Below are 25,842 nucleotides of genomic sequence, written 5' to 3'. Positions count from 1 at the left end.
CCGGTGTTCAGGGGTGCACAGTTACTTTGCATAGCCAAAACAGCACAAGCCAACACACAAAAAGGAGGTCCCAGTAGACTTGGAGAAATCTCAAGGTTTGCAAAAGTACACATGAACAGAAGCATCTCACAGGGCAACCTTTGGTGCAGGTCTCACTTTTAAATTTCTCAGCATTCAGAAACAGGCATGTGGGGCAGGGCAGAGGGCAGAAAACCAGGAATGTGTTTTACCTTTTTTTTGCAAACAACCAAGGGCAGGAAAATTCACTTGAGAGTCCCTCCTATACAAACCAACATGTTGCTGGTGCAGATAGGGGCACTCTTCCAGCTCCCCTCCCCGCCTCCCCGCCCCAATTATTTTATTGGATTATCGATTGCAATATCGGGCTCACAACATTGTTAATAGTAATAAAAATAGCATAAAAATGCATGACAAAGGCAACAACAATACTAACAAAATAACTACAGTGGAAAACACCAGAGCTTGAAACAAAGAACAAGCAAGTGGGGGACTGTTGCCCCACCCCATAATTCTATGTGGAATTGGATTTGGAAGAATCAGATTTCTCCAAAGTGAGATGTGGGTGACTGGACAATTTATTGATCCTAAGGGACCCCCAGGGCCATCTAGTCCACCCCCTGCAACCAGAACTAAATAATCCATGGTAGATGGTGATCGAAACTTTATTTTAAAACTTCCAGTGAAGGAGAGTCCACCACCTTCTAAGGTATTTCATTCCTGTTGGTGCAAAAATATATATAGGAAGGATAATTCCTGGATGCCAGGTTCCAAGTTTGGGGCAAGTATTCTTTGGTGAGAGCAGAGTTTTAAAGTCACAAAATATGTGGCAAAGTAAAGTAAAATATAGGCTATTAGACTTTTAAAATATGCCTTTCCAGGTGCGTTTCAAAATAGTCGCCTTTAAAAGTTTATTTCCAAAGTTTCCCTGTTTTTCCCAGCATAGGAAGAAGACCACACATTTGGTAAGTTAAAGAATGGTTTACTTACAAACTCCCAAAGGTCCGATTCATGTGCTTTTTCCATACATCAGTCAAAAAAGTTGCATAGGCAGTAAAACTTAGCTTAGTTATCTAATCTTAGTGGTAAAATGTCCTAGATTATTGGTATAGGAACTCAAGAGTGGCTGGTGAGAGCCATGCGGTTGAGCTGGAGCAACCAGTTCAAACATCTTCACACTCTGAGCTTCTCGGGTAGACTGAGGGGGGAAATACACTTGATTACCAGTACCTATTTCCTCCAAAGGGAAGGGAAGTAACATAGCTAAGCCTGGCAGGACAACTTACTCTATTGTATTAATCCTTTTGCACATTAATTAGACTTAAGTATATACCGGGTAGGTTATATTAGGCTGATTATTCCATGGTTGAACAGCTCTCATCGTCAGGAAATTATTTCAGATGTTTAATTGGAATCTCCTTTCTTGTAATTTGAAACCATTGGTTCAGGTCCTACCCTCTGGAGCATCAGAAAACAAGCTTGCTCCATCTCCATGTGACAGCCCTTTGGGTATTTGAAGTTGGCTATCATGTTGCCTTTCAGTCTTCACTTCTCCAGGTTAAACATACCCAGCCCCCCCCCCAACTGTTTCTCTTAAAGTCTGGCTCCCAGATTACATCAATAGATTGAAGCTTGGATTGACATTAGTCACATTTAAATCCTCCTTGTAATTTTGCACCGTACTTTCAACAAACGTCTCTACACTAATGAAGAATTTCCTTAAAGACTTTTTCAAAAAAATGTAATTTCTGCAGAAAGTGGAAAACTAAGATCGTAAAAAAAAGAGAGAGCGAGATTAGGAACCAACATTGACAGATCCTTCCATCCTTAACCATAGCAGGTGAATGTAACCATAAATACATGATTTGAAGCACCTTCATGACCCAGATTTAGATGATGCTGAACAAGGGTTGTAGTTCTCATTCTCATATATATATAATACAATTATATATATAACCTGAGAATAACAATTATTCTCATATATATATTTCACATATATATTTTACAATTTAAAATACTCATTTAAACATCCTTTATACAGGCAAAACTCGGAAAATTAGACTATCGTCAAGTGCATTTATTTCAGTAATGCAACTTAAAAGTTGCAATATATGAGATAGATGCATGAAATGCAAAGCAAGATATGTCAAGCCTTTATTTGTTGTAATTGTAATTATTTGTCGTTAGGTGGGTCAATTATAAATGGAATGGAATTAATGAAATGTAATAGAAATGTTTATTTTTGTATTATTGTAACTTTGTTTTATTACTGTGGGATTTCCAAAAGAAAGCATTTGTAAAAATAAAAATAAAAATTAGTAAGTTGCATTACTGAAATAAATGCACTTTTCGACGATATTCTAATTTTCTGAGTTTCACCTGTATACCAAAGACTTCCCTTCTTCTCTTTCCATGGTTCATTTTGCATATCATAAATCCCTGCATCAGGGGCGTACCCAGGATCAAAACTGGGGGGGGGGGCAAGAGAGGGGAAGAGAGAAGGAAGGAAGGAAGGAAGGAAGGAAGGAAGGAAGGAAGGAAGGAAGGAAGGAAGGAAGGAAGGAAGGAAGGAAGGAAGAAGGGGTGAGAGAGAGAAAAAAGGAAGAAAGAAAGAGGGGGGAAGGAAGGATGGAGCTCCCGTCCTCCACCCCCCCCCCCAGCTCAGGCTGCTCCCGTCCGCCCCCACGTTCCTGTCGCTGGCTGCAACCACGGACGCGGTGGAAACAGCCCAATTTCCATAACCCACAACGACTTTCCCCCTTCAGTTATCAGAGGAAAAAAGTGTGGGTTATGGTCCGTAAAATACAGTATTTTTTAAAAAAAAATATTTTGCTTCTGGGGGGGGCAACCGCCCCTCGCTGGGTACGCCCATGCCCTGCATATTTTACAAAAACTAAACCATTCAGTATTCCATTATTCCATCCATCAAAACTTCTTCACACTGTTGAATTTATCTTAATGCTGCCAATGTTTTCAGGTGTACACAATTTTCCCCCATATATTCAATAAGCATTTTTGAAAACTGCATCAGCAGTTTGGTTGCTAATCATGAACAGGAAGCTATAGGTCTCCAAAGTATCTCTTCCTTCCTTTTTCCTGAGACATGTTGATTTCCACCACAAGCAAACCAGTTATAAGGGAAGCATCCTTTCTCTCCATCAGACAGTAGCTGCCAGAAAGATAAAGTCTTCCAATGAGCTCAAGAGGAGAAAAGGCCAATCCTTCCTACTTATCCGGCTGTGATTTACATCAGGATAATTATATCTTCATTGCTGTGGGAAATTGATTCCCCCTCCAGGGAAATGTTACATGAGCATCAGAAGTTTCTTTCTTAGTTGTGCGTGTGGTTGTGTTGTGTGTGTGTTTTTAATTACTGTAAAATCTGCTGCTATAGCAGCAGGCCAATTGCTTCAGACTGGGACCAATCATGATTAATTCAAAAGAAAAGTTCCACTGCAGTTTGGGGTTTCAGAAATGAAATTCATTATGCAAAAGTAATCTCACCAATTTTGATGGGCTTCTTCTAGGAACGGGATGGAGACCTCCCCCCTCCCCCCTTTTTTTGCACAAATGGAATGCCATTCTGACATTTTATCCCACTTCAGTACAAAATCCCTATAATGCACAAAAATCAAATGAAAAGCAGTACAATCAGATTGGGTCACAGTCAACAAAGTTCTAAGCAGATTGTCCTGTCGGCACGAGGATTTCTCCTTGCCCAATGGAACCATATTCCACCAAATGCTCTCTAAATCTATTCTGGAGCTTCCCCCAATCCTCTGGAGAATATCTGGGGACAGGTGGAGGAAAGTGGAGAAACTTCTTGCAGTTCCCAGGAGCCCTTGTCTCTCCACTATCCACATTATTCAAAAGGTTCCACATGAAGAAGAACGTAGCTAGCGTAGCTACGCATTGAGCGTATTATTACCACCATGGCGATGGTGATGATTAAAAAGTAGCCTCTTATTTAACTGTCGAGTATATGTCCTACAATCAAATAGTCAGTACAGTTAATGTTGCTTTGCAGGTGATGGCAGTATTCAAATTCATGACATTTCTGGATCACAGTACTTGAGGAATGTACTCAGCCAAGTGTTTTCATGAGTGTTCTCCAGGACCAGATAGGTTATTATATGTTCCCACCTTTCTTAAAGCCAAAATATCATCCATCATGCCTCCAAGCTACTCAGCAATACCTGCTTTCAGCTGCAAGAGGAGGCTGGTCTGCTGACCCATTCTAAAGCAGATCTTCATCAGATGATAGCAAGTATAAGATATGATTATCTGAACCTCCAAACAGACCTTTTCAGCAAAGTCAGTATTACCTAGGAATCATATTCATGTCAGAACAGAACATGTGTATTGAATGTGTGTGCTCTGTATTGAAACCCACAATGAATTTCCCCGTGCAGTCTTAAGGGAATGCCATATGGCCAGCATCTCTTGCAGCATAGAAACAAAATACTAACGGAATAAATTAGGCTGCATAAGAAATGTGCAGCTGATTCACAGGGAAACAGTTTTATCTTTAATGCCAATCAGTGCTGGGATTGGCCCTTTGGGTCGCTGGGATTTCCCAGATTCAATCAATCAAGTCAGAGCTGCAATTGTCCGAAGGGAAATGTAATGTATGAACTCCCTCTGAGTAGGATATGAGCCGCTGCAATGGGGAAATGAAAGAAACTACTTTGATTTTACCAAACTGAATATAAGGACACCGTCCATGCATGCAAATACAGCTCAGTTGGAAATTAGTTTTATTACAATGAAATCCATTAAAGTCAATTAAACAATGCCGGACTTTTCAAGGAAAGGAAGTCAAAGTAGCAATTCACATGTTGCTTTTTGACACAGTAAAGAGAGTCATCAGAGGAGATGGTTTTGCTTTGTCAGTGCCACATGGCAAGTGTTCCTTAATAGTATGCCCCAAGGTGGTCGGAGCTGGTATTTAACTCAGAGCAGAGCCTGTTCGTTCTCCTCAAGCCTGTCCTGGTGTGTCAAACTCCAGCTGTTGGGGCAAATACATCAGAATTATTCCCTGCGTGGAAGCGAAGAGCTGAAAGCATCTCATGACGGCTTTGCCATACGGAAATATAACAAATGAGTCAGCCTACCCTTCCCAAAAGGCAAGCATCTGGATGCAAAAATTTAAGGAAGGACCCAAACAGGCAAATTCCAAAAGGCCACTGTTTATTTCTGTTGACACGTTACACAGGGGTATATGCAGAGGAGTTTATTTATTGGTTAAATCTGTTAGTTGCTTTTTATTTTATTTTTTAAAAAAGTATCCAAGTGACTTTACAAGATATAATACCAACAGATCAAATCAATTAAATGCCAAAAAAACAAGCAAAGATTTCAATGTACAATGCAAATGGACAATACTAGGTTCCTAAAATGTTCATCCAACAACACAGTAAGAAGTCCTGCTCTTTGGGAAGAAGCACAGGCAAATAAACTTACAAAATCAAAATTGCCCCATGCACAGCAACTTTTGGTACTTAGGTATTTTGGGTACAACCAAATACCTCTTACCTTCATATCCAGCTCTTCTTCTAATGAAAGAACAGAGGGTTCCAAGATGTTTTCCATCAGGCCAGACTCATAGCTGGTTTGATTCAGAATCCAGAATCCTGCACCTTCAGACTATGCCCCTTCTATATCTGGAAAGCACTTAGACGTCAGGTACACCCCCTGCTTTGTGATGTCCAAACTTTTTTCAAAGAGGGCCAGATTTGATGAAGCGAAAGGCTGTGAGGGCCTTTTAGGATTGAAGTTGTTGAGTTTTTTTTTTTTAGGATTTTACCCCAAGAAATAAACTGCCACAGGGACCGGATTAAACCAACCTGCGGGACAGATTAGGCCCCCGAAATGGACTTTGGACATGCCTGGAAGGGTTAGGAAATGTATGGCCATGATTTTAAAAAAAATTAAAGTTGATTTTAAAAATAATGGGTTCTTCCAAACTAAGGCCTGCTCAGAGTAGACCCACTGAAATCAATTAACCTAAGTTAGTCATGTCCACTAATTTCAGTGGTTCTACTCTGCAATAGAAATAACATTGCATACAACTTTTTTTACAACAACCGTGCATACAACAATTTTTATCGTTATCCTTCTATTTGTATCCCATCCTTCATCTGCTGAGCTCAGGCTAACATATGTGGATGTGGGTTATTAATAGATAAGCTCTCCGAACAAGTTGCCCTATTTTATCTTCTTCATGGCATGGGAGGGTGTGTGTGTGTGTGTGTGTGTGTGTGTGTGTGTGTGTGTGTGTGAGAGAGAGAGAGAGAGAGAGAGAGAGAGAGAGAGAGAGAGAGAGAGAAGAGAGCAAGCCGCCATGGAGTAATGAGTTGGTTTGAGTAGTGGTTAACACGTTAGCCTTTGGCTAGTGAGACCTCTGTTCACATCTCAGAATACCACCCCAAAAAGGTTACATCAGTGGTTCCCAAAGTGGGTGGTACCTCCCCCAAGAGATGGTGGGATTATCTAGGAGGATGCTAACAAGCGCAGGATGTATAAATGACTATCAGACTTTAAGAACTACTCTCATTTGATCAAGTTAATCCAGTGGTTTTCAACCAGTGTGTCGTGGCACCCTGGGGTGCCTTGACTGATGGTCAGGAGTGCTGTGGACAACCCTGGCCTCTGTCCCTCTTTCCTTCCCTCCCTCCTCTGATGCCCTCTTGCATCTCTGCCTCCCAAAGGCTGACACAGCTGTTTGTCGCAGCAGCCCTGGCTACAAGCTCCCCATGAAAATGCTGCCTCTGGGGCTGCCCAAGGGTTGCTGGTTGCCAGGACCTGAGGCGACTCAGAGACTGGGTGTGGGGGGCTGCGGCGGCTGCCTGGAGGACTCAACAAGGGAGGTTGTTCGAAAAGGGGTGAGAGGCTGCCAGCTCTGCAGGCAAGGGGTGACATAACTGGGCTCCTGAGCCCTACAAGGGTGCCGCAGAAGAAATGTAGTTGGTCAAGGGAGCCATGGACTCAAAACAGTTGAGCTGATCAGTTATGTTGAATTAATTAAACTAAATAGCTTTAATTTGATTTTGAGTATTTGTGCAATTAATTGTTACTGTTTTGAATTATATCGTGTTGTTAACTTCCTCAGTGAGTTATGCAAACTGCTATTCCGAATAATGCTTTTTTTATAGGGTGGAGTAGGTGTCACTGGGGGTGAGTTTGAGAACCGCTGGATTACATCCTCACTCCTTTGATGAAGAAAAGTTCCAGATCTGCCCTCCATTAGCATCCACCTCCACTAGACCACCAGCAAAAATAACCCAGCAAATTTCCTGGCAGACTGGAGATTTGAACTCTGATCACCTTAGTTGAAGTTTGGAACTCTAAACGCTATGCCACACTGACCCTCCTTATGCTACTGTTGCTTTTCCTATATTTGTGGCTCAGCTTGCAAACTGCTGCAAACGAGTTAATTTAGATTTTACATGATTTGGATTTAAAGAGGTCACTTATCAGCCACTTGTTGGTGTGAATGAGAAGGGTTTTTTTGTTTTTTTTTCATACAAACAAACCTTAAACACTTCTCTCTGCAGTCCAAAATGTCCCAAGGATGAACTAACAGAGTCACAGAACTCTCTGTATAAGGAACAAAGAATGATAGCTTATTAAAGGCTGGACTGTGCTCCCCCATCCACCGCTGCAGTGAGGAATTGCCCACACATTTATTACTCACCATAGAGGCATGCCTAACTGCTCACCTCTCTGCAATTCCTTGATTAAACCTTGCAAATCATGTCAGTTACTATGGTAATGATCTTCCTTGCCCCTTAAACAGTGCTTAGAGCCTTCCCTCATTTACGTTGTTTTTTTGCCAAGGGGTAGTTGGTCAGAATGGACAATAAACACACCAAAACCAACCCCCTCCCTCAATTTCTCAGGACATTTCACCACCTTCCCCCCCCAAAAAAAATCAACCTGTTTTTTTTTGATGAGCCAATAATGCAATCCTAAACACAAACTTACTGGTAATTGCCTTTTTCTGCTTTTCGTTTTATTGTATGAAATTGATTTTAGTAATTCCACTGTGTGCTATATATACTTTTATCATTATATTATTTTATTTTATATGACAGCTGATAAAACACAATTAAAAACAGTGTCATAAAATAATAATTTCCAGCATTTTTATAAGATGCTTTGAGTTTACTTTTGAAAGAAAAACAGGATAAACATTCCTGAATGTATGAATGAATGTATAAACAAATATGCAAAAACAGTCCCCAGTGGGCACAGTTGGACTTACTTCTGAGTAAACAGGTGCAGGACTGCAAGACATGAGAAGTTCTTGGACCTAGTACAGAAAGAAATCTGATATTGTTGTTGTTGTTGTTCCCAAACCACTGTCGTGTTTATTAAGAGAACAACAGCTTTCTCAGAATAAAGGTTCACTGCCGATACCAAGCAAATGCTTCTCTTTTGTATGGGAGAAGATCAAAAACTCACTCAGGCAGAATCCTGGTTTGCTCTCAAGATTATTATGGCAACTAATGAAAGAAGCTGATTTCCTGCCTTAAACAATTAAGAAATCAGCTGCCTTTGTTTACCCCTAACAACTTACAGAGCCAAGGAGATTACTAAGCAAACAGCCTGCCCAGATTCAGACACCACAGCCAAGGGGAATGTTAGATATGACCTCAATTCCCAGGGAGTCGCTTCCCCTGCAGTTTTAAGGGCTGCTGGGAATTCAAAGTTTAAAAGATCTTTAAAGATGGGTTTGGCTAATTGGGGTTCAATTCACATGGAGTATCACCTGCACCAGTCCATTTAGACTGGCCACAATGTCCTGCTTTTCAGAGCAGTCCGTCCCTCTGAAGGGCTGCCCAGTTCAAGTCTGGTTTAAAGATAAAAGAGCCAGTAGGAGGGGCTTTGCAGCTGCCCACCCAGAGTTGGCACCTGGACAGCAGACAGGTCACATGACCGCAGCCTTCGCCAATATGGTGAGGTGTCCTGTGGCCGCATATGCACTATACCTTTAAATCACATTCAAAGTACATTCTCTCCCTCAAATAATTCTGGGCACTGTACATTGTTTGTTGAGGGTTGCTAGGAATTGTTAACTCTGTTGCGGGTACAATACCCAGAACTATTTATGGGGAAATGTACTTTGAATGTGTTTTAAAGGCACTGTATAGTGTGTGGTGCTTGCCGATCAGAAGGTCGGCGGTTCAAATCCCTGCGATGGGGTGAGCTCCCGTTGCTCTGTCCCAGCTCCTGCCAACCTAGCAGTTCGAAAGCATGTCAAAGTGCAAGTAGATAAATAGGTACCACTACAGTGGGAAGGTAAATGGCGTTTCCGTGTCCTGCTCTGGTTTGCCAGAAGCGGCTTTGTCATGCTGGCCACATGCTGGCTCCCTCGGCCAATAACGCGAGATGAACGTTGCAACCCCAGAGTCGGTAACGACTGGATCTAATGGTCAGGGGTCCCTTTACCTTTACCTTTTATAGTGTGTACGCAGCCATTATTTCTATTTAAATGATAGCGATTAGTTCTAAAGTTTGCAAGTTTTATGCAAATCTATCCAGTTTTTTTGGAGATGCATTTCGGCTGGGAGGGAGGTGCTGCAACAGGTGGGCAACCTAGTCCTGTTCAAAAGAAGGGGACCCACACAAGAGACCTGATTCCCCCGCCCCCCCCAGCCAGTCTGCAAATTGATGCCATTTGTCTAAATTTAGATTGCAAACTTTTCTGCTTGAGGTATGCCATAAAGTGTCCTCTATGCTGGACTGATGGCTTGACCAGCACTCACCTGTGTTGTGAATGGGGTGGGTGCAAGAAATGGGGAGCTGCAAATCAGCTGGTGCTCAAAGGAGTCAGCAGAGTGGTGGGCAAAACATCAGTGCTAATGCTCAGCATTTGTACAGCATGTTTGAAGCACTTCACACATATTATTGAGACAGGGTACAGGGAACCCCAGAGTATAGACCTGTTGTTGTTGTTTAGTTGTGTCCGACTCTTCGTGACCCCATGGACCAGAGCACGCCAGGCACTCCTGTCTTCCACTGCCTCCTGCAGTTTGGTTAAACTCATATTAGTACAGTAGCTTTGAGAACACTGTCCAACCATCTCGTCCTCTATCGTCCCCTTCCTCTTGTGCCCTCAATCTTTCCCAGCTTCTCTTCTTATGAGGTGGCCAAAGTATTGGAGCCTCAGCTTCAGGATCTGTCCTTCCAGACCTTCCAGACCTGTAAGGTTGGCAAATGTTATTCTCTAGTCATATTATGTGCAGTGAAACCGCAGAGCACGCTTCAGGAGACCAGGGTTCAAATGTCGTATCAAACCTGTCACTCGTCGGAAGACCTTGGACCAGTTGCTCTCTCTTAGTCAAAGCCCACTTTACAGAGTTGCTGTGAGGATTTAAACATTGGGGTGTGGGAAGCTCCATGCAAGAACAGCAAGATATAAATGTACAAAGAAAATGTACTATATATTGGGGGGGGATTTATTTGTAATGCATTTGGACACCCCTTGAAATATCATAATCATATTTTGCGTGGGGGTTTCTGAGACCAATGAGCAAAGTTTTTTTGTCTGTGTTTGGATACAAGTGCATCCCATTTGGAACCAAAAGAAGGGTACTGAACCTTTCAAAGCTGTACTGGTTTTAACCACTGATTTCAAAACTGAAATGGATTTTTTGTTTGTTTGTTTCCTTAGCATTTCTGAGCAATGACAGTACAAGTCTGCTACTCAATAATAATCCCACTTGCAATTTGGTGTTGCGTGTTTTTTCTACATAATAAACCTGCTTGCCCACTTTCCCCACATGTGCTCCTTTGGCCCATCTTAACTCTTTCTCTCCTCTGCATCTTCTTGGGAACATTTCCAGCATTGCACAGTTGTTTATTTAGCAAGCCTTTAGTGCTTTAGTGGATACCATTTGGAATGGATATTTACCTTCTTTCTCAAGTCCTGACTCAAGAGAACAGTGGATCATTTTACCTTGTCTTTACTTTGGGTGTTCTGTCAGTTTGAGGCAAGACCAAAACTGATGTTTTCTCTCCCCCACTCCTCTAAATAGCTTTGTTACCCTCCTGCTCTCCAACCCCTGCAAATGCACCAACATTCAAATTTTGGTTTGATACATTTGACTGACAACTTTTAAAAAAACCAAAACCCTCTGTAAGCACTTTCAAAAAGGGCTACAGAATGCTGAGCAAGACTGAAGGGTGCATTTCGTGAACTGGAGAATGTTGTTATAACATCTGATGTGGATTCTTGACGCCACGCAGACCCTTGCTCCCGTTACTGGTAATTCCTGTCGTCCGAAAAATGGGCCCCTGCGCCTGTTAGCAGATGAAACGCAACTGCACTGTTCTGAAAGGATTACGTAGTGGAAATAATAAATCCAAAAGTGTTGCTTGCTTTGCTGTGTTATGGCAGCCTTTCAAGCGGCAGTGAATGTTTTTGAGCCAACTTGCCCACCAAGCTCATGAATGTATGCCTTTATGACTGTTCCTCTTGTGCGACTGGTTGGATAGGACAAACCCTGCATGGGAATGATCTGGTGCAGATATGGCACTTACGCCTCAAAGCAGCATGCTTTGTTTCAATGATGGCAGCCACTGCCACTCATTAAATGTATGGAAACCAGACTGTGCCTACAGAAGGGATAATGAACAAGTGAAAGGGGCCATAGGCAATGGGGGCTGGTTGGTGCATTAGGGCTATTGGGGTGCTGCCCCACCAACCTCAGTCTATTCTCAACTAGCCCCCACTTATTAACTATTGGGGCTAATATTAGAACCTGGTATACTAAAGTTTGGGATATTGCTCTTCTAGAGAAATTAACAGGCAAAATAAGAGTAACCAGGGGCCATTTCAGTTCACTTTTATTTCATTTGTACGTAAACAGGAACACGGTCTAGAACCACCTCTTGCTTATGAGTGGATTTGGTTAATGAGTTACATATAGCATAAACTTGATGTTGTGATTATGTGGCCACCTTGCAGCCCTCAGAACCTGTGGATTTTGTGTTCTCTTACATATGCTTCATAGTTTATTTTGTGTACGGATAAGGATGGTTTGGGTGGCGCTGTGGGTTAAACCACAGAGCCTAGGGCTTGCCGATCAGAAGGTCGGCGGTTCGAATCCCTGCGACAGGGTGAGCTCCCGTTGCTCGGTCCTTGCTCCTGCCAACCTAGCTGTTTGAAAGCACGTCAAAGTGCAAGTACCTAGATAAAGTGCAAGATACCTTCTGGCGGGAAGGTAAACGGCGTTTCTGTGTGCTGCTCTGGTTTGCCAGAAGCGGCTTAGTCATGCTGTAAGCCGGCTCCCTCGGCCAGTAAAGTGAGATGAGCGCCGCAACCCCAGAGTCGTCCGCGACTGGACCTAATGGTCAGGGGTCCCTTTACAAGGACGGTTGCTGGTTTGACGATATCCTGGGGCTGAGAACTGTTTTGTAGATCCGAAAAGCTCATAAAAAGTATACCGAAACCAGGTGATGCCTGCAGAAGGGATAGAGAACCAGCAGGAGGAGACCTCAACGTGGAGGAGGGTGGGGACAAAACCAGAGTTAGTTGACTCTGCCTGCCATTGGCTCCGGCTCCACCTACCGTTTGGTCTCCCCAACTTCTGCCCAATCATTCTCATTGTTCAACAGCCGCCACTGGCCATACTGTAGGTCTCTCCAGGTAGGGTGCCTGGAGCCTTGGGGAGCTGCTGCCTATCCGGGTAGATTATACTGGTCTGACTTCCTAAGTTTCTAGGCCTCTGATGTTCTCTCAGAAAGCCTATCCAGTCTCACTAGCTCCTGGAGAAGGGTAGACTTGTGACCCAGCAAGGGGAGCTGGCTGAGGGAAGCAGTGGTTGCCCGAGACTCGCAAAGCAAGTCTTGCAAAGCCCGAGACTGCCCTGCTTCGAACCCGGAGCAGATGCAAACAGACTGTCAGAAAATGATTGATCAACCTCGTGTGCAATTCACCCGACAGGGATCAGAAGGAGAAAAACTTCTGCAGAGCCACGTAATGTGAGTTAATGAAATCATATTTAACTAAGGGTGTGTATTTAGACTTGATCTTACCTTGGTGACTTAGCCATTAGTAGGAATTCATTGTTTACTTTCAGGATTCTTATCAGGACTTAGCCTGTATTTGCACGTGATTCCTCCTCCTCCTCCAGCTCCCACCACCCCCTGCAAAAAAAAGGGGGGGAGGGAAGGAGAGAAGAAAGTAATAAATGAAAACACAGCACGATCACGGCAGGCAGCTAAGCACAATTATCTAATCTGTTTAAAATGGTTATGATTTCTTTGCTGTTTGAAGCTGCTTCATAGTTCCCTCTTTAGGAAAAGTGATAAAAACCGTAGTCAAAGCGGAGCATCATGTTTGGCGAGTCCCCGCAAATGACAAAGGGGCATGGGAGGCAGGCTAGAAATTTAGAGGATGTTATGACTTATGCAGACCAATTTGTCTACCCTTTGGGGTTTTGCCCTTCATTTGGATCTCCTAGATTCTAATGGATCACAAAAAGGGCACAATCATAGAGAATTGTACCCTTCAAAGGAGGTTTGGGGGCAAATTTCTGCAACAGAGGTCTGCCTCTGGTAAGTGGAGATGGGCAAATCTGTCACTTTTGGTTTCTTCTTAACTTCTTACTTCTCCCGACTTGAGTTTAACTGGCCACATTTCTGCACCAGTTTGTTTTTGAAACTTGTCATTAAAATTTGTTAGTATTTTGGTGTGAGTTTCTCCCATTTCCCCCATTGCAATAGCACTTTATATCTCCCATTTTCACCAACATGTGTACTTTTATGAACGCTTTCCCTCCAGTATATATTTTCGAAGGCACATTTTGGTTGGGGAACCTGCATCAGAAAGTTTGGAGTAGTTTGCGAATTTCAAAGGGCACCTGCATTTCAATCCACACATTGATTCTGGAGGTGTGAATTAGGTAGGTTTGCATTGAAATGTGAACTAAATTGAATTCTTCTCCTCTCTACCCCTCACCCCACAATCCTTACTGGCTACTAGCCAAGGTAGCTTTATGCAGCCCCTGGGATCGGAGGCAATATGCCAATGAAGACCAGATACTGGGGAGCTGCAGGAGGAAAAGCTGTGGTCTTCAGGCCCTGCCTGTGGACTTTCCATAGACAACCGTTTGACTGCTGAGTGAAATAGGGTAGGAGACTATGGGGGCCCATTGATCTGTCCCAGCAGGGTTCTTGTGGTCTTAAAACAGAAATGTTGAATTTTTGGCAACTAAAGAGGCTTGGGGGAAATAGAAAAGTCTTCATCCAGTTCACCAGTCAAAGCTCCCTGGGGAAGGAATTCCACCAGAGAGGCACCACAATGCTTGCGGTGTAGGCAACCAGCACCAATCAGAGGAGTAGGAGAAGAGGAGGAGGAGGAGGAGGAGGAGGAGGAGGAGGAGGAGTTTGGATTTGATATCCTGCATTATCACTACCCGAAGGAGTCTCAAAGCAGCTAACAATCTCCTTTCCCTTCCTCCCCCACAACAAACACTCTGTGAGGTGAGTGGGGCTGAGAGACTTCAGAGAAGTGTGACTAGCCCAAGGTCACCCAGCAGCTGCATGTGGAGGAGCGGAGACGCGAACCCGGTTCCCCAGATTAGGAGTCTACCGCTCTTAACCACTACACCACATTGCTGTCATGTGGCCAACCAAAGGACACTATATCGTGGGCTCCCTCAAAGGGGTTAGAGCAGGCATCCCCAAACTCAGCCCTCCAGATGTTTTGGGACTACAATTCCCATCATCCCTGATCCTTAGCTAGGGATGGTGGGAGTTGTAGTCCCAAAACATCTGGAGGGCCGAGTTTGGGTATGCCTGGGTTAGAGAGTTGAATGGTTTTCTTGTATATATATAATTATAAGTGGTATTCAAATTCTTTTAAATAAATAAAGGAAATGAATAAGCCCAGGTAACATATTATGCTTATTAACAGGGTTCCATACAGCTCCCTGGCCAGGTTATAAAAATGCAAGTCTGCGGCCAGACCCCTAGTCAAGGGAGGGAAGCAGGGAAGGGGAAGTCTGAAGGTTCCCATGTTGTTAAGTGTGGGGGTAGCACACTTGTACAACCCCACATCACAACACACACAGGGCCTGAGCCTCGGCATGTGTGACTAGCATGATGGAGCCATACTGGTCCACATAGGAGTCAACTCCTAGGGCTGAGGTCCCTTCAAGGCCCCCAATAAAATATTTGAGGGGGCTGGGCCGTCCCAAAATTCATGAACATTGCCATTCATATGGTATGCATGCACCATGTATTGTGATCGATTACACAAGGCAGGGTTTACCTGCCCCCCCCCCCCGGCAAATCTTTTATTCAAGTTGGCACCCTTGCTGGCACAGCAGCTGTTTTAAGTGCAGAAGGTTCAACCCCCAGCTTCTCCAAGTAGGGCTAGAAGGGACTCATGCCTTTAACCCTAGAGAGCTGCCAGTGTAGACAAGACTGAGCTATATGGACCAATGGTCTGATCCATCAGTATTAGGCAGCATGCACAGAATTTCCCTCTGTTTTCTGCATCACCCACCCAATCTCAAGCAGGATCTCGATGAAGAGCTGGAAATTCTATGGAAATCCTGCTGGCAGCGGGGCTTTCGGACACAATTCTCATGGGTTTCATGTTGCCCGTCCTTTGTGCATGCTCAATTACACCTGAGTTTCATACTGAAGAGGCTCGCTCGTCTGCGGCTGGTCCCGAGAGAATTGTACGATCCTGTTTCTTTTGCTTGAAATGTCAGGGCAGTTGTGTTCATAGTTCACGTCTCCTTTGCTAACAAAACTCTTGGATGTGGAGTCGTGCGCTGCACAAACGATACAAACAAGAGTCCACGATGATACACACAAACACAGAGGATAAAGGAAACTCAAACACAAGGAACAGAATCTTTTCTCTGCCAACAATGAACGGACGGCCTGACCTATGCAAGGGGACATGTAGAGGAAAACACCAGTGGATGGCTTAGGAAAACAGACTCAACAGCAGAGTTTTGTTCATAACTTCTTGATTCTAACTCCTCCAAACACTTGAATTCTAAGCTTCATCCTCTTCAAGTTACTTTGAAATTCTGAGATGATTCTAATTTTTGTAGCCTAATCCAGCCAACGGTATGTCTTTCAGATGTGACACATACCTGGAATTCAATGAGGGGTGTGTGTGTGTGTGTGTGTGTGTGTGTGTGTATGTACTCACAGACTGTCCCCTATCAAAGACAGCATATAGTGCATAGCTGCCAAGTACCCCATTTTCTCTGGGAAAACCCCGATTTTACTTACCTTTTCCCGGTGGTCCCCCATATCACTTCGTCTCCCGTTTTTCTCCATTATTTTCTCCTGCCGGCGGCCTTTTTTTTTTCTTTCCGATTTGCATAGACGCGACTTCCGGTGTTGGCGGCGGCCATTTTTTGTGCCCTTCCGGAGCGACACCGGAAGTTGCGTCGACGCACTTCCTGACATGCGTACAAGCGACTTTTGAAGCCGGCAGTGGCCATTTTTTGTGCCCGTAGAAGGGCAAAGCGACATCGGAAGTTACGTCAACGCAACTTCCGGTGTCACACGGCTGCCAGTCCCAGATTCTGCAGTCCGGGACTTGGAAGGTAAGCATATAGTGTGACATACCAAGTGTACTAAATACCATTGCATGCCATCTATCAAGCAGTGTCAAATAAGTGGAATGATATACGTGTTTACTCGGAGGTAAGCCCCATGGAGTGTAAAGGGACCTAACTTCCCAGTTGAGTGAGAATAGGGCAACAGCTTAAATGTTATGACATGTTAGTTCTCAGCAAGCAGATGATAAACCATCAGCTTATGAAATAAAATATAACTATAAAATATTCTGTGAGTGCCTGGCTAATATTTATTTCTTCATTTATTTCCCTTACCTTCCTAACCCGATCGCTCATCCCACTTGGGTTCCCAACCTGGCTATTCTCTGAGTATTTGAACACACAGATGCTATTGATCAGAATTCACAGAGGAGAACTTTGGGGAACAAATCTGCTTCACTTCAAGTTGAAATACTTGAATAATGGGATGGTAGTCAACTGTGTTTTACTTAGAGTAGACCCATTGAAATGAATGTATGCGGTTACTGCCTCTGACTGTGGAGGCACAGCAGAGGCGTACTTACTGAACTCAAGGGAGCCTGCTTCAGAATAGGCATAGGATTGCACTCATAGCTCTTTGGGATCTTTCAGAATGATGTACAACAAGCAGCAGCAGCAGCAACAGCGAATAGAGCATACACTTCTGAAGGATCGCAAAAACAAGGCAGAATGATGTTACCTGACAAAGAAAAAGATGGATATTGTCTTTAGGCAGACACGCCCTCGAGGGTGTTATCACTCATAAATCAGAAGATAAATCAAATGAATTGCGTGTGCCAGAAGCTGTCAATCACTGCCAGCGAAAATTCTACTGTTACTTGCCAAGTGAAATTCAGAAAGCCGGGGGAAAGAAGGGGTGGATATTCATGCCACCATGCTGAACACAGCTTGGAGTTTGAATCATCAGTGGTAATGCTTCTACATTGCCAGGGTTTGCCCTTGCTTAGCGGCAGTTCAGTATGCATTTTGTATTGTGTTTGTCTGCTTTTCTTGCTTGTTTTGAAAACTTTTAAATGGTTATTTTAATTGCACTGCTCGCCCCTTGAGGGACATCAGTGTACAAATGTATTAAATGGAATGAAATGAGCTGGAAGTTCACCTGTGCTGGGAAAGGGGGAGTGGCTCAGGAAGGCAGGTGTGTGAAGTGACAGGCAAATCAATCACACCCCCATATAATTGCCTTTTTTAAAGGAAAAATGTGAATAAATTGAAGATTCATCTCTTGGAGGTGGGCTCGCTGTGATAACTGGAAGTGCAACCCCCATTTTCTGAGGCATATTCTTTTATCAAATTGTGTCGGTTACAGACAGGTGAGGCTGCGTTAATTTTGTAGTGCGTTTTTCAAACTTGTACTGAGGTAATCTAGATCCTGCTGTAAAAGCTGGATTCTGTGCACTGCAGAAATTCTGTGCACTGAAGAAATTATGCAGATTAGATGACACTTGCCTATTCATCTTTCCTTCGCATAACATATTCTGCTTCTGGGCATCATGAAGAGATGGAACAATGGCCTTAGAGAGCATGGAAACCCCACAGGGTGATCTCAGAAATCCTAGAAGTCTTTTCAAGATGTGGACATTTTGCCATGCCCACCAGAGGTACTGCCTTGGGCTAAAGATGTGGTGGGGGTGGAGAGACACCAGGAGGAGACATGTCATCGGGAGGAAGCCTTCCCCAATGCTGTGCGGCTCCAATGGCCGTGGCTCCTCCTCTCTCATGCTCAGGAGGAGCCTCTCTTTGATGCTGCACTGCGCTTGGCTCGGTGGTTCGGCCTTCTCTGCCCCCTCCCTATTGGGGGGCTGAACCCCCTGCTAAGGAACATTGAGGGCCCTGACACCTCTACCCCCCAGAGAGTTGGCGCACCTGATGCCCACATATTAGTTAAAGCAGGGGTGCAGTAGCTTTTTCAGACCAGGGGCCTCATTCCTTTCTGAGCAGCCTCCCAGGGGCCACATGTGAGTGGTGGGCAGGGCCAAAGGAAAAGAGGGAGGACCAAAGGGTGTAAATTTCACCTTTGCACAGTAGGCTAGTTTATACCTGCACTCAGATGCCCCTCTCTATCCTCCACCCAGGCAAGAAAGAGTGCCAAGGTGCATTCTAGCCAGGCAAATATATATACAGGAAGGTGCAAAGCAGGTTCGGTGAGACGATTAGCTTAGAAAAAGTGGGTGTGGCTAAGAAGGAGGTGTGGCCTGGGGAGAGTCGTGAGACCCAGGCAGAGAGGCCTGAAAGGTGGAATTTGGCTCCCGGGACTCAGGTCACACACCTGGGGTTAAAGCCTATTTCTGCAGCCATATGGGCTAGAAACCTATTTTCTAGAAACAAATACGGTAGAAGCCAGGATCCTCAGGATGTTGCATGTCAGATCCAGTGACAAATGCTGCACCTGCAGATTTCCTGTGGTTGCCAGTCCTGGCAAGAGCAGTTGTATGTCACTACCATGTCCTGTCAGTGAATGTTCCTGCAAATGACCTCCAATTGCTCAGTGTCTAAGGTTGAAATGCTGAGTCACTCACCCCATAAAGGCCACTGGTCTCACCCATTTATCCTGGCAAACTCGCACTAGAGATCTAACTTCAGCATCTATTTTATTTACACATGCCCCCCCAATTTAGCCATCAAAGAGCCATTATCCGAGGCTAGTCAAACAAATTGTCAGGTCATTGATGTACCTGACTTTGTGGAACATCTGCGAATGTGTATTTGGGAAGAGATACAAGCGCCTTTAGGAGTATTTTGAAGTTAGCTGGCAAATCAGCTACCCCAGTCAAAAGATATCTCCCATTACAGATGATATAATGACTTTTGGTTTGCTTAAAGCCGAGGAAACATTGACACAGCGATTAAGAGGGGGGAGGGGGGAATAAGTTGTGAAGGGGCAAGGGGGGAAGGAACAGAGAGAGAGAGAAAAGAGAGAGAGAGAGTTACTTTATACCACCTGAATTCTGGTTGTTCCTGGGGCCTAGACCCTCGTCTTATTTGAGGAAAGATTAGCTTGACAAATTGGATAAACATTTTATGCATGACAGGACGCTGATGGAGAGCCCGTTCTGCAAGCACACCTGTTGGTAGTTTGCTTAGCGTGTGACCAAGGTGTTCAGCTAGCCCTAAGTCCTCCCATGTTGCTGTGTTTACTGTTGGACAGGTATGGGCAGATCCGAGCTCTAGGCCTTGGTAACAGTTGCTGCAATCTTTTGCCAGTGACTTTTTTAAAAAAAACACCTCATTTTTAAAAACTAGACTAGGCCACAGAAGTTTTCATTTAAGGAGGACTGCTGTCCGATAAGCAGAGAAAATTGCAAATACAATAATACTCATAATGCAATGACATTTGCCACCTCCCAGGGGCCAGGGGGTTTGGCTGCTTGTATGTATATTATCCTCCTGAGAAGACCTTTGCCGTTAGGCCATTCTGCTCAAGAGACACTTAACAAAAGAACGATTCTGTAATTAATTTATGGGATTCACTGCCACAAGATGTGGTGATATCCACTAATTGGGACAGCTTTAAAAGGGGATTAAATAAGTAAAATGAGGAGCATAAAGCTATCCATGACTACCCCCTCATGATGGCTCCAGAATTTGAAGCATTATCCTGCTGAATACTTGGAAAACACCAGTGTGACAAGGCTGTTGCTCTCATTTCTTCTCTGAATACTTCGCAGAGGCATCTGATTGGCCACTGTGGAGAAAAGGCTGCTGGTCTAGGTGGACCACTGCACTGTTTGGATCCATTGGGAATCTTCTTATATTCTTACAGACTGGATGGAGTGGTTTCAGTGATTTATTTGAGTGACTTTGATGGTGCTTTTCAAGATCATATCCTTCCAAAGAAATGCTCTCCCTATGGAGTTTTGCTCGGTGCCAACCAACTTTTTGGTTTAACATGTTGAGTTAAGGACCTTCCATGTTCACTCAAGCTCCAAAATGCTGGACAATTACATCTGTCAAGGGTCACACCCTTCACAGATGCATTAATTAGACACTCGTGATATGATAGGATGTACTGTGGCTAATTCTACCTTCCCTGCTACCTTGAAGCTGGACAGAAGTCGGTGTAAGAGTGGTGGACCTTAATCCCAGATTTTTCTATTCACTGTCATACATACATACTTACCTGCAGTCCGTGCAACTGAAGCTATTGTTTATTTACGTTAGCCCTAGTGATCGGAAAGTGCAAAAAGACTGTCCAGGCAAGAGCAGGGATGGGATGCTATCAAAAAGGTTCATCAGCTTTCAGAAGTAGTTGGCCTCTTACATCCTGGCCTCCGGGCATGATTAGGCACAGAGAGTTGTTCCTACAATGTAATCCCCCGACCTTGTGTTTCATTAGTTGAGTGTGCAGTCACTCAGTATTCTGCTGGGGGGATTTAAATTTGACTGAACCATTTTACAGAGCTAGATTAGTTCTGCTTTTTAAGAAAAGGCACTGATTTTGTTGTGCTTTTTTGAAATTGCTTTTAATATTTATGTGGGAAAGTTTCCTGCTTGCATTCCTGTATCTTTGAAAGATGAGCACAACTCAAGGCCAGGCACAATTTATATATTTAAATCTGGTAAACTCAAGTTGCCCACTTAGTATGAATCTGGCCTATGCCATTGTAGTCCAAATGTTTCACAATGGGTCCGACGTATGGAAATATTCAGCCCATATGGAAATATTCAGCATGTCCTAGGAAATATTTCATGAATGGAGGGGAGGATTCAGTTGGTGTTGAGTTGTGCTCAGGGACTATTATGGACAAGTTAAATGGTAAGAACTGCTGAATAAAACAGAGAAATGCAAATCTGCTGTTGAGTCCCAAAATTCATGATTAAAATTTAGCACAGAGTGAAGCCACCTTTCAATGTTAAATCCCCTTTCAGAAAATTATTGGAAAGTCTGCAATTTCCCTTCAAGACTATATCCATGTTCATCCTTATCAACAGCCTGTGCTGTGAAATCCAGTCCTCAGATAATGAATGGGGGAGGTGTCAGCCATGCTGCACAAAGGGTAGACTCGTGGTGAACACATGGCTGCTTGCCTTTAAGGAAAAAATGTTTAAAAGTAGGGTAGACAGCATCCATAGAGGATATCACTCACCAAGAGGGGACAGCAATGTTTTGACAAGAAAGGGATTTAAAAAGGGGGCAACCATGTGATAAGGTGCGGGGGTTGTTTTGTTCTTGTTCTTATTATGTACTTTGTGGTTTTATTCTGTAGTATCCTGTGAACAGCCGTGAGATCCTGAGATGAAGGGCTGTATATGAAATAAATAAATAAATAAATAAATAAATAAATAAATAAATAAGTTTAAAACAGTGGCATACAGTGGTACCTCTGGTTAAGAACTTAATTCATTCCAGAGGTCTGTTCTTAACCTGAAACTCTTCTTAACCTGAAGCACCACTTTAGCTAATGGGGCCTCCTGCTGCCGCCAGAGCACGATTTCTGTTCTCATCCTGAAGCAAAGTTCTTAACCTGAGGTACTATTTCTGGGTTAGTGCAGTTTGTAACCTGAAGCGTTTGTAACCCGAGGTACCCCTGTACTTTATGGATGGTGCTTATAGAAGTGCCCTCCAGCACTAGTCATTTTTAAGACCTTGCAGAGCAGTCTTATAAGTGAGCTCCATTCAGTTCAGTGGCACAAACTCCCAAGTAAGTGGGGTATAGGACTGCAACCTCAACCTTGGCTGCCCAGGCTACTGATCTGAAACAGTCCCATCAGAGAAGCTAACCTCATGATGGTAATTTCCCTGGCCTATCACCCAGGAAAGCTTCAGTGTGCAAACCACTGGTGAGATGATTTGTAGAATGAAATAAAGGAAATACCACACCCATCATGCACCTCAAAAGTAAGGTAGACACAGCAGAGACCCTGTACCCCATCCTTGAGGAGCTCATCTTTTTTTCTCTCTCCCTTTCCCTAATTTTTGAATGCAATTTCTTGTCTCATTAGTTGATGGAGAATGGTGAAATAAAATTTCAGGATGAATTTTCAACACGCCACTGTTCAAAACCGTACTGAGCGATTTTGCTGCTGTTATCAGAATTCTTCCTCCTCCCCTTGAAACTCCTCAAATGTTCCACCTGAACAGGAATTGCTTGCATTCACCTCAAAATTTCATTTCAATTGCAATATGGCTGCGAGCAACTTTATTTCATACCTAGGCATGAAATGAACCACTGGAGTCCTCTGGCAACCCAAATCCACACAATTAAATGTCAAACTGTGGATTTGTGGCAAAAAGAAGCTCACAAAAAGGCAAGGTTTCCATCCCACCTCCAGATAGAAGCACTCCTTTAAAGCACATGTCCTGAAAACAAAATCATTTAACCAAAGTTTGATGTAATCAACGAAATCACTTCACTTTTTGAAAAATTGTTTTTCTTGTGCATAAGGCTGTGTCTTTCAAATAATCCACAAGCAAATAGCTCTATTCCGTAGATGAGAAATTATAAAAGACCATGTAATCAGCTGACAAAGGCACTAAAAACAACTCCAGAGGAAACGCTTAGCTGTTCTTACAAAGTCACAATGCTCTGTTCTGTTTTCTCCGCCTACTCTTTAAGTGTACACTCCTGACATTTCTTGCCTCACAACTGGACTTTATGAATGAGACCCGGGGGATGTTTTCTGGTAAAGAATCATAAAGGGAAGGAATTACAGTATTACTGAGGAGTGAGCTGGTTTTCCAGTTGCTACCCAGATCTGAATGAGTAAGAAGAGCGTTGGTTTTCTCCCAGTGGCAACAAATGCATGAATCAGTTTTCTAACGCTGAATTGTTACAGAAAGCTCGGATGAGCCAGCTAGCTAAGCTGAAGGAGCTATCAACACCCAAAATAAATGGCAGTGTTATATTTAGCTTTGATGGTTTTTCTGAAGTCCTGTTATGTGCAGCTGAAGGTTTGGGAATTTATCCAAAGTCTATAGAAGCTACTTCAGGCCCAACAATTGATCTGGGAAGATGACAAAATAGGCAGCCTTTGGTTTCCACTTCCAGGTTTGCCAAAGCGGCTGCAACAATCTGCCCTGGTCTATTTGTATTTATGTGAGTGCACACGAAGTTTTAAATGTCCCCCTTTTCTTAACCATGTAGCTGCACATATATGAGCATAAAGCAAAATCACATCCTATTTTTTTAAGATGTTTGTTCAAGTATAGCACTTTTTTATTTTGAAAAATGTCTACAAACTACATAATAAAAACAAACCCTTGCATCAATGTACATAAAACAAAATAAAATTACCCATAGCACAGATCAGAAAACAAGCATACGTAGCTAAATTAACCATGTGGATAGGCTTTGCTGAAATGAGAAGAAACGCTTTAAAGTAGGTATTCTAAAGCAACATTACATGCCAAGGGTAGGTTCTCTGGCGGTGTGAATACTTGGACAATATTCAAGCTTCAGCAGCATCATTTGTCACCATCTGATCTATAGCAGTCAGTATTTTGTGATATTGTCGAGTACTGACTGCTACATATGAGATGGCATATGAGATCAAATGTTGACAGTATCTGACAGAAGAAGGGCATTCTGAATCAGCAGCTAGCTGCTCTGAACCAGTAGCTAGCACACTAGACTTTGTCTGTACATCTGTACGTTTGTTCATTCGTAGAAACCAGTAAAAAGAGATTTGGGCTTTTCATGTTAAATTTCAGTTCAAAATTTCTGACATCAAAAATCTGGATTTCAAAATCTGGAAAATGCACCTGATTTTTAAGTTTGACAACAACAACAAAATCATTACAGCTACCCTCTGTTGTGTAAACCAGCCCTCGGGGGACCAATTTGAGTCACCCTGAATCTATTTTGTGTAGCTGTTTAAATGATGAATTTGGGAGGGGGGGTTCCTAATTTGAATTCTAAAGATTCTCAAAGAAGGGGGGGGGGACCTTACCAAAGATTTCTTCTACAAATCTTCTCAACGGGGGACACCTTGGGGGAATTTGCCCAACACACAAAAGATCTCCCACAGTTAAGGAAATCATGCAAATTATTTCTTCTTTTTCACCTCTGTGTGCTGACCTTTTGACCCTCAAACAGAGCACATCTTTGCAAAGCTGCTCTTGTAGATTTACTTATGCTGACGTATTGGTAAAGAGTGGCAATGAAAAAGAGAAAGGGGAGACAGGCACAAAATGCAGTGTGAACATATTATTTCTGGGGGAAATGTGGGAAGACCTAGGAGAAGGTCTCGCACTCTACACAGGCATGGGTAATTTGCAGGCAAGTAGCCAGGAGATGAGAAGGATAGGGGATGGGTATAATCTGTTCTGAGTAATGGCCACTGTACAGTGAAGCCGAAGAAGGAAGAGGGTTGTGCTGATTCCTGTGCTCAAACAGGGAAGGGTTGGAGCTTGGTGGTAGAGCAACTGCTTTGTATGCAGAAGGTTCCAGGTTCAATCCTGAGCATCTCCAGGCAGGGCTGGGAGTTACTTACACCAGACAACCCTGCTGTCAATCAGTGTGTAGACAATGGCCTGACTTGTGTAAGTCCTACATCGCTATGCCCTTAGGAGAATGGATCATGCCCATCAAATATTGCCATCTGTGAAAACTCTCCCAGACTTGCAAACTGAAAGTGTTCCTAGTGCCATTGCTCTCTGGCTTTACAATAATCCCACAAACTTGCTGGATCACTTTGGCAGTGACGAAAGAGAGGGTAATAGGATCTGGGTTGGCCCTGGTGGTTTGATCACGGCTTCTGCAGCTACCGTTGGTGACTCGCTCAAAGACTGTGCAGCAGTAACAAAGAGGATAGGAAACTGAAGGGGAACTCTCCGAAAAGCAAGGAATATTCAGAAGGGCAGTTTTTATTCTAAAAAAAATCAGGAGAAGTTCTCCTGCCATATCACTGCCTTTCTGCTACCTTCCTCTGATGTGCTATTCATCAACACTGTGTACACATGTAGGCGTGCATGTTTAGCCTGTTCCTAGTCCACAAATACCTGCCTTTGCACCTGGATGCCTTCAGAGAAGCAGGTGAACCCTTTCCAAATATTTGGCACAGAAGTTAAGCTTATCGTGGATATCATCATGACCCTGAGTATGTGTTCAAACACTGAGGCTTTGGGTGTCTCCACAGTGATGTGCAACTCAGCGTGCTGAGGAAGACCCAGCCATAATCAAGAACCAAGCAAAGCCCTGTCGTCGCAACGTGTTTAATGAAAATGATCCCATGCCCAAGTATAAGATACGTAGGCTCTGAAGATGCAAGATGACCATTCCTTAAATCT

The 25,842-nt window shown here is 43.5% G+C and overlaps 1 long non-coding RNA gene across 1 annotated transcript in view; it reads right to left on the bottom strand.

Annotated features, from left to right (window-relative positions):
* Window positions 1-4,758: 4,758 nt before the first annotated feature.
* LOC148685767 (uncharacterized) overlaps window positions 4,759-25,842 on the bottom strand; it is a 112,535-nt gene continuing 91,451 nt past the window's right edge. The window contains exons 4-11 of the long non-coding RNA XR_015949905.1: window positions 17,141-17,295; window positions 15,539-15,812; window positions 13,063-13,173; window positions 9,966-10,224; window positions 8,285-8,332; window positions 7,554-7,617; window positions 5,554-5,681; window positions 4,759-5,026 (exon numbers count right to left, since the gene is read on the bottom strand). This is a non-coding gene — a long non-coding RNA (uncharacterized LOC148685767). The remainder of the gene's footprint in view (window positions 5,027-5,553; window positions 5,682-7,553; window positions 7,618-8,284; window positions 8,333-9,965; window positions 10,225-13,062; window positions 13,174-15,538; window positions 15,813-17,140; window positions 17,296-25,842) is intronic.

Source organism: Zootoca vivipara, chromosome 5 (assembly GCF_965207765.1).
Source record: "Zootoca vivipara chromosome 5, rZooViv2.hap1.1, whole genome shotgun sequence".
In the NCBI taxonomy this organism is placed as follows: domain Eukaryota; kingdom Metazoa; phylum Chordata; class Lepidosauria; order Squamata; family Lacertidae; genus Zootoca; species Zootoca vivipara.
This window is presented reverse-complemented; position numbering and strand designations above follow the sequence as displayed.